Genomic DNA, 15,443 nt, shown 5'->3' with positions numbered 1-15,443 from the left:
TGGAGCAACAGTTTGACAACCCTCGGAGTATGTGGCAGGGACTAAACACGATCGCAGACTTTAGAGGGAAACCCAGCACACCGCAGACCACGGCCTCTCTGTGTGAGGATCTAAACGTATTCTACGCTAGATTCGACACAGCGAACACCATGAGACCGGACAGTGTGCGCACCGCGGATGACGTCAGTGCGCACACTGTGTCTGAGGAGGATGTGCGGAAGTGCTTCAGGAAGGTGAACGCACGCAAAGCTACTGGTCCGGACGGGATTCCCGGCCGCGTCCTCAAGTCATGCGCGGCTCAGCTGGCTGGAGTGTTCACGCACATCTTCAACCTTTCCCTCTCTCTGTCTGTAGTCCCAGCCTGCTTCAAAATGGCCACCATCGTCCCTGTACCCAAATCCTCCACCATCTCCTCATTGAACGACTGGCGACCTGTAGCCCTGACCCCCATCGTGAGCAAATGCTTCGAGAAGCTGGTCAGGGACTTCATCCGCTCTGCACTACCCGACTCACTGGACCCTCTACAGTTCGCATACCGCCACAACAGGTCCACTGATGATGCCATAGCCCTGACACTACATACTGCCCTGTCACACCTGGAGAAGAGAGACACGTATGTGAGAATGCTGTTTGTAGATTACAGCTCAGCATTCAATACCATCGTTCCCTCGAAGCTGGACAGGAAACTGCAGGATCTAGGACTGAGCAGCTCCCTCTGCAGCTGGATCCTTAGTTTCCTGTCTGACAGACGCCAAGTGGTCAGACTGGGCAGCATCACCTCATCCCCCATCACACTGAACACTGGTGCTCCACAGGGGTGTGTACTGAGCCCTCTCCTATACTCACTCTACACCTACGACTGCACAGCCACTAACAACTCCAACATCATTGTGAAGTTTGCGGACGACACTACAGTGGTGGGTCTTATCACCAATGGTGATGACACGGCTTACAGGGAGGAGGTCAGCGCCCTGACCCACTGGTGTCAAGACAACCATCTCACCCTCAACGTCGCAAAGACAAAGGAGTTGATAGTGGACTTCCGGAGGTGCAGAGAAGTACACACCCCCATCACCATCAACGGCGCTGCTGTGGAGAGAGTGAGCAGCTTCCGGTTCCTTGGTGTACATCTGGCTGAGGATCTTACATGGTCAGTACACACAAACAAAACAGTGAAGAAGGCGCAGCAGCGCCTCTTCTTTCTCAGGAGACTGAAAAGATTCGGCATGAGCCCCCGCATTCTCAGGACCTTCTATCACTGTGCCATTGAGAGCATCCTCACTGGATGCATCACCACCTGGTATGGCAACAGCACTGCCTACAACTGCAAAGCTCTCCAGCGAGTAGTGCGGTGCTCTGAACTGATAATTGGAGGTGAGCTTCCCTCCCTCCAAGACATCTACAGGAAGCGCTGCCTGAGGAAAGCGGGGAGGATCATCAAGGACTCCAGTCACCCCAGCCATAAACTGTTCAGACTGCTTCCATCAGGAAGGAGGTTCTGCAGCATCCGGTCCCGTACCAGCAGACTGAGAGACAGCTTCTTCCATCAGGCCATCAGACTGCTGAACACGTCATAGACACCTCAGCTTCACTACTGGAACTTCAACATTATGCACTCCATACTGTATATAAATGCCACTGTTTTGCACATATTCAACTCTGTATATTTTTATATATTTTATTTATTGTTTACTCTATTTAATTTGTAAAATATGTGTACACACACACACACACACACACAGAGGAAAATATTTAGTATACACATCCAGAAATGCATATACTATTATATATTGTACATATATTTATTAGTTTCAGATTAGCCATTCTTGTATTTGCTTGTTTACATTATTGTATTTTGCACAACTCTGTTGCTTGTGAAGCTCGCACACAAGAATTTCACTCACATGTGCTGTACCAATGTACCTGCACATGTGATGTGACAATAAAAGTGATTTGATTTGATATTGAGATTGACGGCTACCACGTGGTAGTGATGTAGAAAATGGAAAGGCAACCAAAACAAACAGGCAGATGAATGATTACAAATGTCTGTTATTGAACTCAAACATTAGCTTCATAACAATCAGAATGAAAATGCTAAAATATAGACAGAACTTCAGAACTTGAGCAGTGTTTTCCTCCACTCTGTGTTTCTGCACATCTCACAATGCTAAGATGTCCTAATGAAATTCATTAAAAACATAACATACATTTTTAAACCAAGAAAGGAAGGAGTTACATCATCCTATTTGTGCTTTAAGGGGACAGAATATAAATTCTCAACAATTCTCTAAACCACCACAAGATGGCGCTCCAACACAAGGAATGAAATCATTCCTGCTCAGGCAGGTCAGCAGTCACATGTACTACACATCTAATTGACTTTGTCACCAGAAACATAGTTTCACAACTCTTCCATTTTACACAGTCACACAATATAATGTTCGAAAACACATCAGACATTTAAGGAAACAAACAAACCCTGAACAAGATTAACAAATATCAAATTATGAGCCAATTTTAGTGATAATTACTAATTAGCAAGTTAACTAAAGTGTCAAAATAGAGATCCACTTAGTTCACAACAGCGCTCTGCTTTGGAGTCAGACAGTCTGTATGACTGAGCAAGGGCTGCTGGGTAATGAAGTCCCAATAACATAATCTGGACTTTTTATGCAACAAATCTGAGTGAGGCTTTTGCCTCGAATTCCAACTTCATACCAAACCAAATGCATAGAGAAAGTAGAAACAGTGTATCGTCAGTGTCGAGGATGGAGATCAACCAGGATGGCTGTGAAACATCTGCTGACATCTTGTTGAATTTAATGGTGGAAATCCACAAACAGCAGCAGGTCATGTGATCACATCATGTACATTAAAAAAACATAGTGAAGCTCACATTAGAAATTATTATGAGTTGTGATTTGTTTCCCTGCTGAATCACTAAAGAGATTTTAGGGTTCCACATCTGCTGAATCCCAAATTTAAACCTTGACTGTTCTAATTTTACTGTTTAGGTTTGGAGGTGAAGTCACCCTCTGCCCTCTGTAAGCAACAGTAAATACTTATTTTCTTTTACTGCATGTCTCCTACATAACACACTAGCCCCATTTTTTAAAATTATAGTTCAAATTGTAATAGTATTTGTATTCTGTCGTAGTAATATTATTATATTAATATAGCAGAGGTTCAGTTCTCTTTGCGCAAAGTTATTCTAATATTTTGCATACATATTGGATTCAAAAGTTCAGAAAAAAGATACAACCACACACATTTTGAGGGCAGATCTCATCACCCATGTTTGGTTGACAAATCTGGCCAAACTGAAAGTGAAATTATTTTTATGATTTGTAAGGTCAAATAATGGTTTCAGTGGGTTTTATTTTTATTTTCTAAAGTCAAGTGTTTGTTTTTAAAGATAAAAGAGAAGACAAAAGTGTAAATGAAGATGATAATAGGCTAAACTTGTGATTGTGTGGCTCTAAAAATCTGGTTAGTCTGTGAAACAAAGCATTGGAAAAATAATAAAGTTGTTTTCTACTACAAATGTTGCTGAAGCTTCGACCTCTTCTGAGCGATAACTCAAAGATTTCTAAGCAGCTTTTGAGGTTAAATTTTTTTTTTTTTATTCATTAATTCTTTTATGTCATGTGTCCCCAAGAAGGATTTAAGACAGAGAAAAAATTAACAGATCAATATCATAAAACACTCATTTAAAATAAAATTTACTATTAGATGACAAATATTTAAAGCCTTAGTGGATAATAATCAGAAGCTGAGTCGTGTTAAGCCAGTTTTGAAGTGTGTATTTGCTCTTAGGTTGAGGTCTGGTGAGGGGCTGGGGTTGATGTAGTACCTGTACTGGCCACCAGGCGGCACAGACATTAAAGTGGACAGCCCGTTTACAGAAGTCACAGGTGAGCAGGTAAGAGGAAGGACAGCTAGAAGGAAGTGAGTTTTTCCACTGTCTCAGCTGTTGGTCACGTCATGTTTTCTACTCTCTGTTTTTACAAACATGACTTTTGCCCCAAGACTTTTGTAGATGTTTTAAATCTAAATGAAAGTGAAATTTGAAGCACAAGGACCAGTTAGACTCAAATATACCTGAGAAATATTAAATGTTTGTCTTGTATTAATGAAATCATAAAGCTGCAGGTTTGTGCCTCCTGATGAAATATATTTCTAGAGAAAATCAAACAATAAATCAAACAGGACTTCAAATATTATGACACAGCAGTCTGGAAAATTCCTGTCTCACCTTATCAGCACCTTTTGTCTGAATGAAATTACTGTTTTTAGTTTTCTTTTAAAACATTTACAGAGGAATGAACTGAAAATGTAGCTTAGTGATGGTATACTGTGGGTGTATGTCGAGGTTGTATTGAATCAGACTTCATGTTTGGGCTCAAAGACCTGTTAAACCTGCTGCCTGGGCTCTTTTCATTTAAGCACCTCCCACAAACACAGCCACTGTTCTCAGCACTGCTGAAGCTGCCGGGCTCTAAAAAAGTCCCGCCCTCTGTGTAGAAGGAAGTCATCACAACATTTGGTTATTCAGACTTTATTCTGACTGAAACAAGGCTGCAGGCTCCGAACTCTGTTTCACAGGGACAGGCTCAGACAGTTTCACTTTAACTCAGTCACAGTGTTACATCTGTTTGTACATGCAGTGGGTTCATTCACACGCCCACATCAGTGTTTTATTTTCTTTGGACTGATTCCAGATCAGATTAAATCTGCATCGACTGGCTCAACCGGTCAGAGGTTGAGCCAAGAAATACTTTTTAAAAATCTAATATTAAAACATTTTAAGCCTATATATATATATATAAAAAAAAGCCATGGTAAAAACTTGGAAAAAAAGTTTAAGCCCATTTTTCAAACCCATCCGATGGTTCTCAGGCTGGATAATTGGCTCTCCTACCATAGAGTGTAGCCTAACCTATCTAGCACGTGTGTGTGTGTGTGTAATAAGAGAATATATCATTCTCACCTGTACAGTAGCTGAGTGATACATGTTTATGTGTTACAAACTTTTAAGAAAATCACGACATAATCTGTAACAATTCAAATACATTATTAAATTTTTTTATAAAATCTAATAAAATATTTTATAAACAACAGATAATGATTTAAACTGACAATTATTGTTAAAATTAGGCAGTTTGTTGGTATGGTGAGCAGGAACATCAGAGATCAAATAATTATGCAAAACAATGCAAAGTTTCATTTTGTCTTGTTTCCTGTGTCTCTCCTCTGTCAGTCTGAATGCTGAACTTACTGATAATAACCTGGAACAGCAGCAGGACTCACAGTTCAGTTATGAACCCACTGAACACAAATCATTGGATTATTTGGAAGAAGTCGCCCTCTACGATTTCTGTCGAACACAAAACCAGCAACAAAAACAACAAGAAGCATGGCAGAAACTGACAGACCAATTATAAGTCCACAATTCTGACCTCCGTCATTCTTCTCATCCTCCTTCCCTCCACTTTGTCCTCCTGACTGACCTGCAGGTGAGAAACAGGTGTGAGGTGTCAGCTGTCAGGTAGGTGATGAGTGAAGAACAGAACAGAATCCATTTCCTCTTCAAACTGCTGTCAGACATTATCTGCTGCACTCTGATGTCATTTTCTGGATGCAGTTCTGTTCTTTGCTGAGACTGAGGTTGATGAAGCAGTTCCTTCTCAAGTGTCAAAGTGACATCAGGGATCCTTGTGGAGTGTTGGTGACAGCTGTCTGTTTTCATATCATTTTTGTCTCCATCTTCATCAGCAGGAGATTCACAATTCAGCCACAGAACATTTGTCTCTGTGGTTCAGTGCCATGTGAGTCCTAACATTGTTCTTTATATCTTATGTTGATCAAAACACCAACAACTGCAACAAAAACAAAAACTGACATTACTATCTGAGTCCACTGTTGGACCAACATCAGTCACTCTGAATGTTGAACTGGCTTTTCATGAATCTGAAACAAGCAGCAGGACTCACGGTTCAGTTTGGAAGCCACTGATGGAATTTCAAAGCCCCTGATCCACAGGGGCCCGGTAATCTGGATTTTGTCTACATCTATATGTTCTGTAGATAAAAACAGCACCAACACCAACAACAACAAGCACAGCAGAAACTGACAGACCAACGATCAGTCCAACAGATCCACTCTTCTCTCCTTCAGCCTCCTCCCCTCCATCTCCACCTTGTCCTCTTGTCTGACCTGCAGGTGAGAAACAGGTGTGAGGTGTCAGCTGTCAGGTAGGTGATGAGTGAAGAACAGAACAGTATCCATTTCCTCTTCAAACTGCTGTCAGACATTATCTACTGCACTCTGATCACATCACTCAGACCAGCTGCTTTCTACAAAGTCTCATCAACAACATCTTTAGAAACAAACATCAACAACCAGGAAGCAGCTTCACCTCTGATCACACACACACACACACACACACACACACACACACACACACACACACACACACACACACTGATTAAGAAAGTAAATTTTTTTCATCTCTATGGCGCATTATTTAAAACTACTTCAGCTTAAATGACAGCAGATCTACACTAAAGTCTTTTGTGTCCCATAAACAGAAAAGCATCTTGGAATATTTTCCATGTTTGTGTTTCTCTAAACTGATTCAACATTTTTACTGCAATTAAATTAATAATTTCAGCAAACACAGGGTTAAGAAAACAAAATACACTATAATATAATATCTGGTAAGAGCAGGGAGACACGGAGGCCATTTGCGTGAAAAGGGATCATCTCTGAATCAAGGAGGGGGCCTAAGGGTACATCTTTCACCATGCTCTGATTGCAGCCATTCCCTAACTCTCTGTGAATGGTACTCATGCTCTTTGTTCAGTGGTCTTTGCTCAACAACCTTGATCAATGAGTTTGGTCAGTGGTTGTTCATCGATGGTCATGACAGTTTGCATATTAACGATCAAGGAACTAACCTTACAACCTATTGTTCATTCAGTTGTGCTAGTTTCAGTCATTATGCAATGTACTGTTAATAATATTGGGGAAACCTGCAGTCAGTTGAGACTGAAGAATTCACTTTAATGAGTTATGAAATGTTTTTCCCACTGAAAACACTACATCCAGATGAACAGAATCAGCTTTTGGGATATAATATAATACCTGTGTTATACTGACACATCAATAACCAAGAAGCAGCTGAAATTAAATTCACCTTGGACTTCCACCTTCAGGGTGACTCTGCTGAGAAGCACTGGTTTCTGTCCATTGTATCCAGCCTCACATATATATGTTCCACTGTCATTCGTGGTGACATTTTTGAGACTCACAGAAAAGTTTCCAGTCTCCTTCCATTTTGGATCTGTCATATCCACTCGATTTTTGAATAATTCATGCTGGTTGTCTTTCTGAAGTTGATCATCTATGAAGCAGATGACACATGCTGATGTCAGATTAGGTTTTTCCCACCTTATCATTATTACAGTAGCATTTGTGGAACCAGAACATTCCAGAGTGGCATCGGCTTCTTGATTGACTGTTAACTCTTTTTGGTCTGAAAAAGAAATATAGAAAAACAGGAACATTATTATTAAAAATGCATTTACATTAAAATATTTTATATTCTATTTGTTACATAAAAATTATTAATGTAATATTTCATTACTTTAGAAATATCTCATTTTAACCAGATAATGAGCGGACATGCTTTCCTGATAATCTATTAATATCCAGACTGTTTAATCTTTTTGCCATAAAAATTCAGAAAAAAACTGGAACTAAAACTCCTTAATACTAAATACTAAAAGTATTTAATTTAATTTAAATGAAATGATTTAAATGGCATGTTCACTTTACACTGAATTTATCACAGATCAGATAAGATAAAGGTTGGAAAAAAGGTTTCTGCATAAAAAAATGTTTACTGGTGGTTTATTCACATCCTGTACATTAAATCATGAACTTCTTTCTGTTTAAAAGACCTGAAACTTAAATTTATATCCTGATTTATATCTCAGAAAAATGACATGTCTGTAAATAAGAGACCTGTTCTGCAGTCTGGTGGAGCCTCGCTATCTGCTTCCAAACAAGCATTTCACCTCGGAGAAAGCTATCCCAGGCGTTCCATAAGGCAACGTTTAACGTAACGCAAATGTTTAAGTTCATCTCTGTTAAACACCCGCCTCCACCAGGCAAACTTCCCCGAAACCCGCCTGCTTTCCCAGGTACGTGACTGTTGCTTTAGTGAACTCGCATTTAGCGAGTTAATGAGGCTTTGGCCAATCGCTGAAACAATATGTGCTGACTAGCTAGCATGTGTTTTCAACAAGTCCCTGGCTAAGTCCCCACATCCTTGTGTAACAGTTAAAGCACTGTATGTGTGTGTGTCTCTGTGACCCTACTTCCTGCTGGTCATAAAAGTAATATCCCCTCATCCAAGCTACACCAAATTTCTCTACACAACATACAAAACAGAGTTAACAGATTACAAGCACTGAGACCCCCACTCTGCATCCACTGGGCCATTGGCCTCTTATTGTCTTACATTTACAGATACGCATATGGAGCATCTCCTGCAAACCTACTTCTATGTTATGACAAGTATGAGCTTTTATTAAAGGTACAAGCATCAACATCCCCCAACTGTAGCTTCCTGTCTCCTTTTATGACAGTGTCAATACATTCCTTTCCCTCTACACAATTACACACACTCTCTATGGAACGCCAGGACTGCCATAATGAATTAATTAAATACACCATTAAATAATTAATTAAATGTGGCAATAATTAATTAAAATAGGAATTAATTAATTAAATAAATAGTTATGACACATGTAATTAATTAATTATTGACACATTTAATGATTTATTTATGTATTTCACATTTTAATTAATTATTGACACATTTAATTAATTATTGACACATTAAATTAATTATTTAATGATTTATTTATTTATTTCATTTTGGCAGTCCTGGCGCCTGGCTCTCATCATGAAATAATTTTATCTGTCAGCCTCACCCATCAAACTCAGGGGGCAGGGTTAACGCTGCCCATGCAGCTTCTCTAACATTTGATTGGTTGCCGTGCAAAGTAAGTCAAAACAGGTCGATCCTAGATAATCGATTGCTTGTGTAGACTTGGGGCAGCCAGGTATCCCAGAATGCAGATCAAATCACAGGCAGCAATGGTAGTGGTGTAGTTTTAAAATACCCCGTTTTTCTGTCACCAGCTACACTTTTAACAGTGTTTTAGCCGCGAATGTCGCGACGTGTGTCTGGTCAGGTTGTCAACATAGAACATGTTTGCAAAAGTGCTCAGATGTTTTCAGAGATTTCACTAGCTCTGCTAACAATTAGCATGCAGAGTGCACCCAGGGGGTTACGTTAACCGGTTTGTTTACATATTCCACTCTCCGTGTTCCACATGTTGCATTCGCAGATTCTCATTTTCACCGAACGATCGTCTCTTTCCGCCTGGTCTTGTGTCTCTGTGCTTCTGTAACATAAAGAACGAGCTGACATTTTTCTCACGAAACCAGCGATCAGCTCAACAGACCCTCAGTTTACCTGCATGCATCCTCCTCCTCATCTGTCAGCTGTTTAACACCTGCTGCTAATTCAAGAAACACGCCTAGTTACCTGGTGATAGTCACAGTTTAACTGGGCAGCCGGTGCTTGATATAAAGCAATGTCACCGCATTTTTCTGCACAAGATAAGTAAATATAGTGTTTTCCCCGAGCGCAGAGCTGCTGGAGCTTGTTTCCTTACAGAGCACTTTATAGGCGAGCCAGCTTTATCAGCGGCTGATGTCCAATCACCGGCACACAGCTTTGAAACCTCAGCTGAGTTTTAGCTCTCAGTGGTTAAACGCTGGACTTCATTCACTCAGGTTCTGTCTGTCGGGTCACGTTTACTTCGCTGTTTTATTTACAGCTGAGCAAATCGGTTTGGCTGAGGTTAAAGTTACGTTTCATAACTGCATAGTTGCAGACGTTTAATGGTTCACTGGCACATGTGTTAGACTGAACTATCATCTAAATATCATCTGTTTTTTAATAGTTATTCAACTGTATTCTAAGCACCAGCTGTCTGTTAGAATGTGATTTTTTTTCTCTCTCTGTTGGCAGAGGTATAAAAATGCGCAGGAAAATCTGACGTGCATGGCAAACTTCACCGACGATATTTAGGGAGGAATAAACACACGTCAAACATAAATGAACCATTTGCCTGTCTCCATAATTGAGAGCATTTTCTCTCTCTCTCTCTCTCTCTCTCTTTTTTTTTTTTTTTTTTTTTGCTTTTTCGGTCATGTTATGTTTACCTGTCAAAGGCTTGTTACAAACTATGAAACACATCGTGCAGACTTCTGGATGTTAGAAGAAAACTAATACTGCTCATGAAGGAGACTAAAGGCAGGAAGGTGTCCTTTAAAACTAAACATGTTAATAGGACCTCCCTGACTGAGTCTATGTTTGATGTTTTTTATATCTAATCTTCCTTTTCAAACATTTAAACAGCAGCGAGTCTGCAGCTGAGGGAATACAAACTCAAATTGTCGGAACAAGTTTGCTCGTTTCTTGAATTCATTTGGTGATTTATTAAATGTATAACTGTTATTCTAATCTGCTGCTGAGTCTCTTACACTTTTCTTTATGCTGTATATTTTCACGTCCCTGGAATAGTTGGCAGTTAGATAGTCAGCTGGGAAACTTTGTGTTAACTCATGGAGCTGAGGATATCGTGGATATGCTGACCTCGCTGCGTGGTGTACAGAGCGAGGTCAGCATGATTAATATTCACAATAAAAATATTAGTGAAGTCTGTATGTGTTTCATAGTGTCGAACAACCTTTGTACAGTTAAAGCCAGCAGTTACTACATGACGGAAACACCAACGTTATCTCTTTTATGTGTTTATACACAGGTCACGCTGATTACTGAACAAAAACCCAAAGATCAGATGTTAAACAGATTTATTTGCTCTCTCTCCTCCTTAAACATGTTTTTAATGTTAGTTATAATTCAGAATTGGCGACTGAAATACGTAGGACACATAAGAACATCAGGAAATAAAACACCGATAAATATAACCTCAGTAAAAGAAGTCAGCGGGGGTTACTACAGCTGTGTACCGGGGCCTGCGCTTTGTCGGTGGGATTGCTTGCGAGGCGAGTGGGTCTATCCCACGCTTTGCCGTGAGACTGGGCAGACATCTCCGAAATCATCGAAACACTTTTGCAAAGAGGCTGTATCTTGACAAACCGACCAGACACATGAAGATTAAACCACTACATTCTTGGCTAAAAAAATATTAAAACGGTATTTGGTGACACACAAACAGGGTTTTTCAAAGCTCAGTTCTGTTAGCTTCCACACGCCGGTTGTTGTGTGCTAGAAACAATGGCCACCAGGCCAAAGCAATGGTTTTGACTCGATCAGCGTTAACCCCGCCCCCTGAGTTTGATGGGTGAGGCTGACAGATAAAATTATTTCATGATGAGAGCCAGGCGTCAGGACTGCCAAAATGAAATAAATAAATATATCATTAAATAATTAATTAAATGTGTCAATAATTAATTAAATGTGTCAATAATTAATTAAAATGTGAAATACATAAATAATTAATTAAATGTGTCAATAATTAATTAAATGTGTCAATAATTAATTAAAATGTGAAATACATAAATAATTAATTAAATGTGTCAATAATTAATTAAAATGTGAAATACATAAATAATTAATAAATGTGTCAATAATTAATTACTTACATGTGTCATAACTATTTATTTAATTAATTAATTCCAATTTTAATTAATTATTGACACATTTAATTAATTATTTAATGGTGTATTTAATTAATTCATTATGGCAGTCCTGGCGCTCCATAACTCTCAAGCCTACAGCTAAGCCAAATTAAAACACACAGACAGATCCTTCCCTATTTCTCTGATCTACTGCTGGACCCTCTCATCTAAGCAAATTGAACACATCATATTCTAATAATTGTTTTCTTGTACTCACAGAGCCTACAGATATCTGAGCAGTACTGAGGAGAGCGAGCACAAGGAAAGTGGCAGGAACAGATGGCATCACCGGCCATCTGCTGCATTGCTGTGCTGACTAGCTAGCATGTGTTTTCACTTCGATTTTCAACAAGTCCCTGGCTAAGTCTGTGGTCCACATCCTTCAAGAAATCCACAATCATCCCTGCACCCAAGTACACAAAGCCCTCATGCCTGAATGACTACCGGCCAGTTGCACTGACCTCTGTGAAGGTGTTCAAGAGGCGGTTGAAGAACATCATGTCCTCCTCAATCCCAAACACCACTGATCCGCTCCAGTTTGCAGATCCACAAAGGATGCCATCGCCCGTGCCCTACACACTACCCTTAGCCACGTGCACAAGGGTGCAAACAGGGTAACTATGTGAGATTCCTCTTTGTTGATTACAGTCCAGTGTTTAACACAATAATGCCCAGTAGACTGCTCACAGAGCTGAGGGATCTAGGACTCAACAGGAGTCTGTGTGCATGGGTGTTGGAATTCCTCACTGGCAGAACTCAGGTGGTGAGGGTGGTTGAGGAGCGTATCAGGTCGCATTTCACTGTGTGTTGTACTTGTTTAACTATGGATGTAACAAATAAAGAATCTTGAATCTTCCAGATTCTCTCTCCCTTCTCTCCACCCTGACAGAAGGTTTTTCAGACAGGCTGAGCAATAAGGCTTAATTTTTTTAAACAAAATCTCATATTAATATCATTGACGAATATAGTTTTTACAAGGGCAGATTATATATTTATTTGCCCATGAGTGAGTTTGCTTATAGTGATGGAGCAAATAGAAGGAGTCAACAGAAAAAAGAAATGGCGCAAAAAAGGTTGGGGACCGCTGATCTAAGTTACTTATATGTTATGTTTAACCCAAGTAGCGAAAGACCATGGCGGGCTTAAAAACGATGTGCCGGGAGCCCCGCCTTGACCGGCCGATCAGCTGGTGCGTAACAGGCATCTCTGACTTTTGCAAATATGTGATGTATTGATAAATCAAGAACATGTTTGAAGTTCACACAGCACCATGCTCGCCTAAAAAATATCTTAAAACTTTATCTTGTGACCTAGAAAGAACAATATTTCAAACTGGGCCACTCTGTGTTCCTCTGCCACTGCCTCATTTGAGTTTTGGATGAAATGCATTCTGGGATATTGCATTTTGTCATTTCGAGCTTATTGGAGACCAAAACAGCCAATCAGATTTTTTTTCTTAAAAAGGTCCTGTGCTTTACATAGAAGAAAGATTTTACTACATTTGTTTATTCAGAGCTGTTCTAACTGAGACAATGTTGCAGACTTTCAGGAAAAACCTGTTACTCAGTGTTTTCAGGTTTCTGTTTTAATTCTTTTTGTACATATAGTGGGTGCGTTCGCACATCTACGTTCCACATACCAGTGCTTTATTTTCTTTGGACTAATTCCAGATCAGATTAAAGCTACATCCACTGGCTTCTTTTCTTCTCCTGCTGCTCACTGTTTTTATTCCCATGACTAGTTAGGTTTAAAAAAACAAAATTAAGAAATAGAAATCGAATACAAAATGGATGTTAAATTTTTACTTGCCAAAAGAAAAGCCATTGTAAAAAGTGCATTTAAAACACAGTGAAAAGTCAAAAATGTAAGCCCCCTTTTTCAAATGTATATTTGTGACTCTTAACACAGAGTGTCGCCTCCCTAAAACACATGTTTATTAATTTATGTACAGGGAGTGCAGAATTATTAGGCAAGTTGTATTTTTGAGGAATAATTTTATTATTGAACAACAACCATGTTCTCAATGAACCCAAAAAACTCATTAATATCAAAGCTGAATGTTTTTGGAAGTAGTTTTTAGTTTGTTTTTAGTTTTAGCTATTTTAGGGGGATATCTGTGTGTGCAGGTGACTATTACTGTGCATAATTATTAGGCAACTTAACAAAAAACAAATATATACCCATTTCAATTATTTATTTTTACCAGTGAAACCAATATAACATCTCCACATTCACAAATATACATTTCTGACATTCAAAAACAAAACAAAAACAAATCAGCGACCAATATAGCCACCTTTCTTTGCAAGGACACTCAAAAGCCTGCCATCCATGGATTCTGTCAGTGTTTTGATCTGTTCACCATCAACATTGCGTGCAGCAGCAACCACAGCCTCCCAGACACTGTTCAGAGAGGTGTACTGTTTTCCCTCCTTGTAAATCTCACATTTGATGATGGACCACAGGTTCTCAATGGGGTTCAGATCAGGTGAACAAGGAGGCCATGTCATTAGTTTTTCTTCTGTTATACCCTTTCTTGCCAGCCACGCTGTGGAGTACTTGGACGCGTGTGATGGAGCATTGTCCTGCATGAAAATCATGTTTTTCTTGAAGGATGCAGACTTCTTCCTGTACCACTGCTTGAAGAAGGTGTCTTCCAGAAACTGGCAGTAGGACTGGGAGTTGAGCTTGACTCCATCCTCAACCCGAAAAGGCCCCACAAGCTCATCTTTGATGATACCAGCCCAAACCAGTACTCCACCTCCACCTTGCTGGCGTCTGAGTCGGACTGGAGCTGTTGACTATTTTGAATGAAACGCTTGATTGTTCGATGATCACGCTTCAGAAGCTTCGCAATTTTGAGACTGCTGCATCCCTCTGCAAGATATCTCACTATTTTTGACTTTTTTGAGCCTGTCAAGTCTTTCTTTTGACCCATTTTGCCAAAAGAAAGGACGTTGCCTAATAATTATGCACACCTGATATAGGGTGTTGATGTCATTAGACCACACCCCTTCTCATTACAGAGATGCACATCACCTAATATGCTTAATTGGTAGTAGGCTTTCGAGTCTATACAGCTTGGAGTAAGACAACATGCATGAAGAGGATGATGTGGACAAAATAGTCATTTGCCTAATAATTCTGCACTCCCTGTACATCAACATGTTAAATCAACCTGTTAAATACATTGAGAGCAATATAACATTCATATTATTACAGTAGGTGAATGACACATTTTTGTGTTAGAGATTTGAAAAGTTGCAGATAACCTGATAACACATTTAATGAAGAAGAACAAGAAAAATAAGAAAGGGGATTTATTGCCAAATGTTGAGTAGATTTACAGCATTAGTCTAACACTGTATATTGACAGATAAAATAAAATCTATTCTATGACTAAACACAGATGTTTGTTAAATGTAACGTTTACTTTTATCAGTAACAGCAGCTCCTCACACAGGTAAGCTGAGGGTCACCGCCATTATGAATGTGATGTCAATGCTAAAATGAAACTAAACTGAAGAGTAAACAAGGCATTGAAGTAATCTAATATTTAGAGGGAATATATTTCCCTCTCAGACGATCACATCATTAATTAAAGTCTTCATATCAATGAGACCCAGTTTACATTCCGGTCTAATTAAACATTA

General features: G+C 39.5%; 1 protein-coding gene and 1 long non-coding RNA gene across 2 annotated transcripts in view; both read right to left on the bottom strand.

Annotated features, from left to right (window-relative positions):
* LOC309695939 (low affinity immunoglobulin gamma Fc region receptor II-like) overlaps positions 1–15,443 on the bottom strand; it is a 90,450-nt gene that overhangs the window by 29,885 nt on the left and 45,122 nt on the right. The gene's annotated exons all lie outside the window — the stretch shown is intronic.
* Positions 4,546–6,220, bottom strand: LOC309696790. Its single transcript, XR_014273654.1, has 2 exons — positions 5,997–6,220; positions 4,546–5,882 (listed from the first exon to the last, which is right to left on the bottom strand). It is a non-coding gene; the product is annotated as an uncharacterized lncRNA (long non-coding RNA).

This window comes from Aulonocara stuartgranti (genome assembly GCF_965226115.1).
Source record: "Aulonocara stuartgranti genome assembly, chromosome: 3".
In the NCBI taxonomy this organism is placed as follows: Eukaryota; Metazoa; Chordata; class Actinopteri; order Cichliformes; family Cichlidae; genus Aulonocara; species Aulonocara stuartgranti.
Note: the sequence above shows the minus strand (reverse complement) of the source record. Positions and strands in the feature narration are given on the sequence as shown.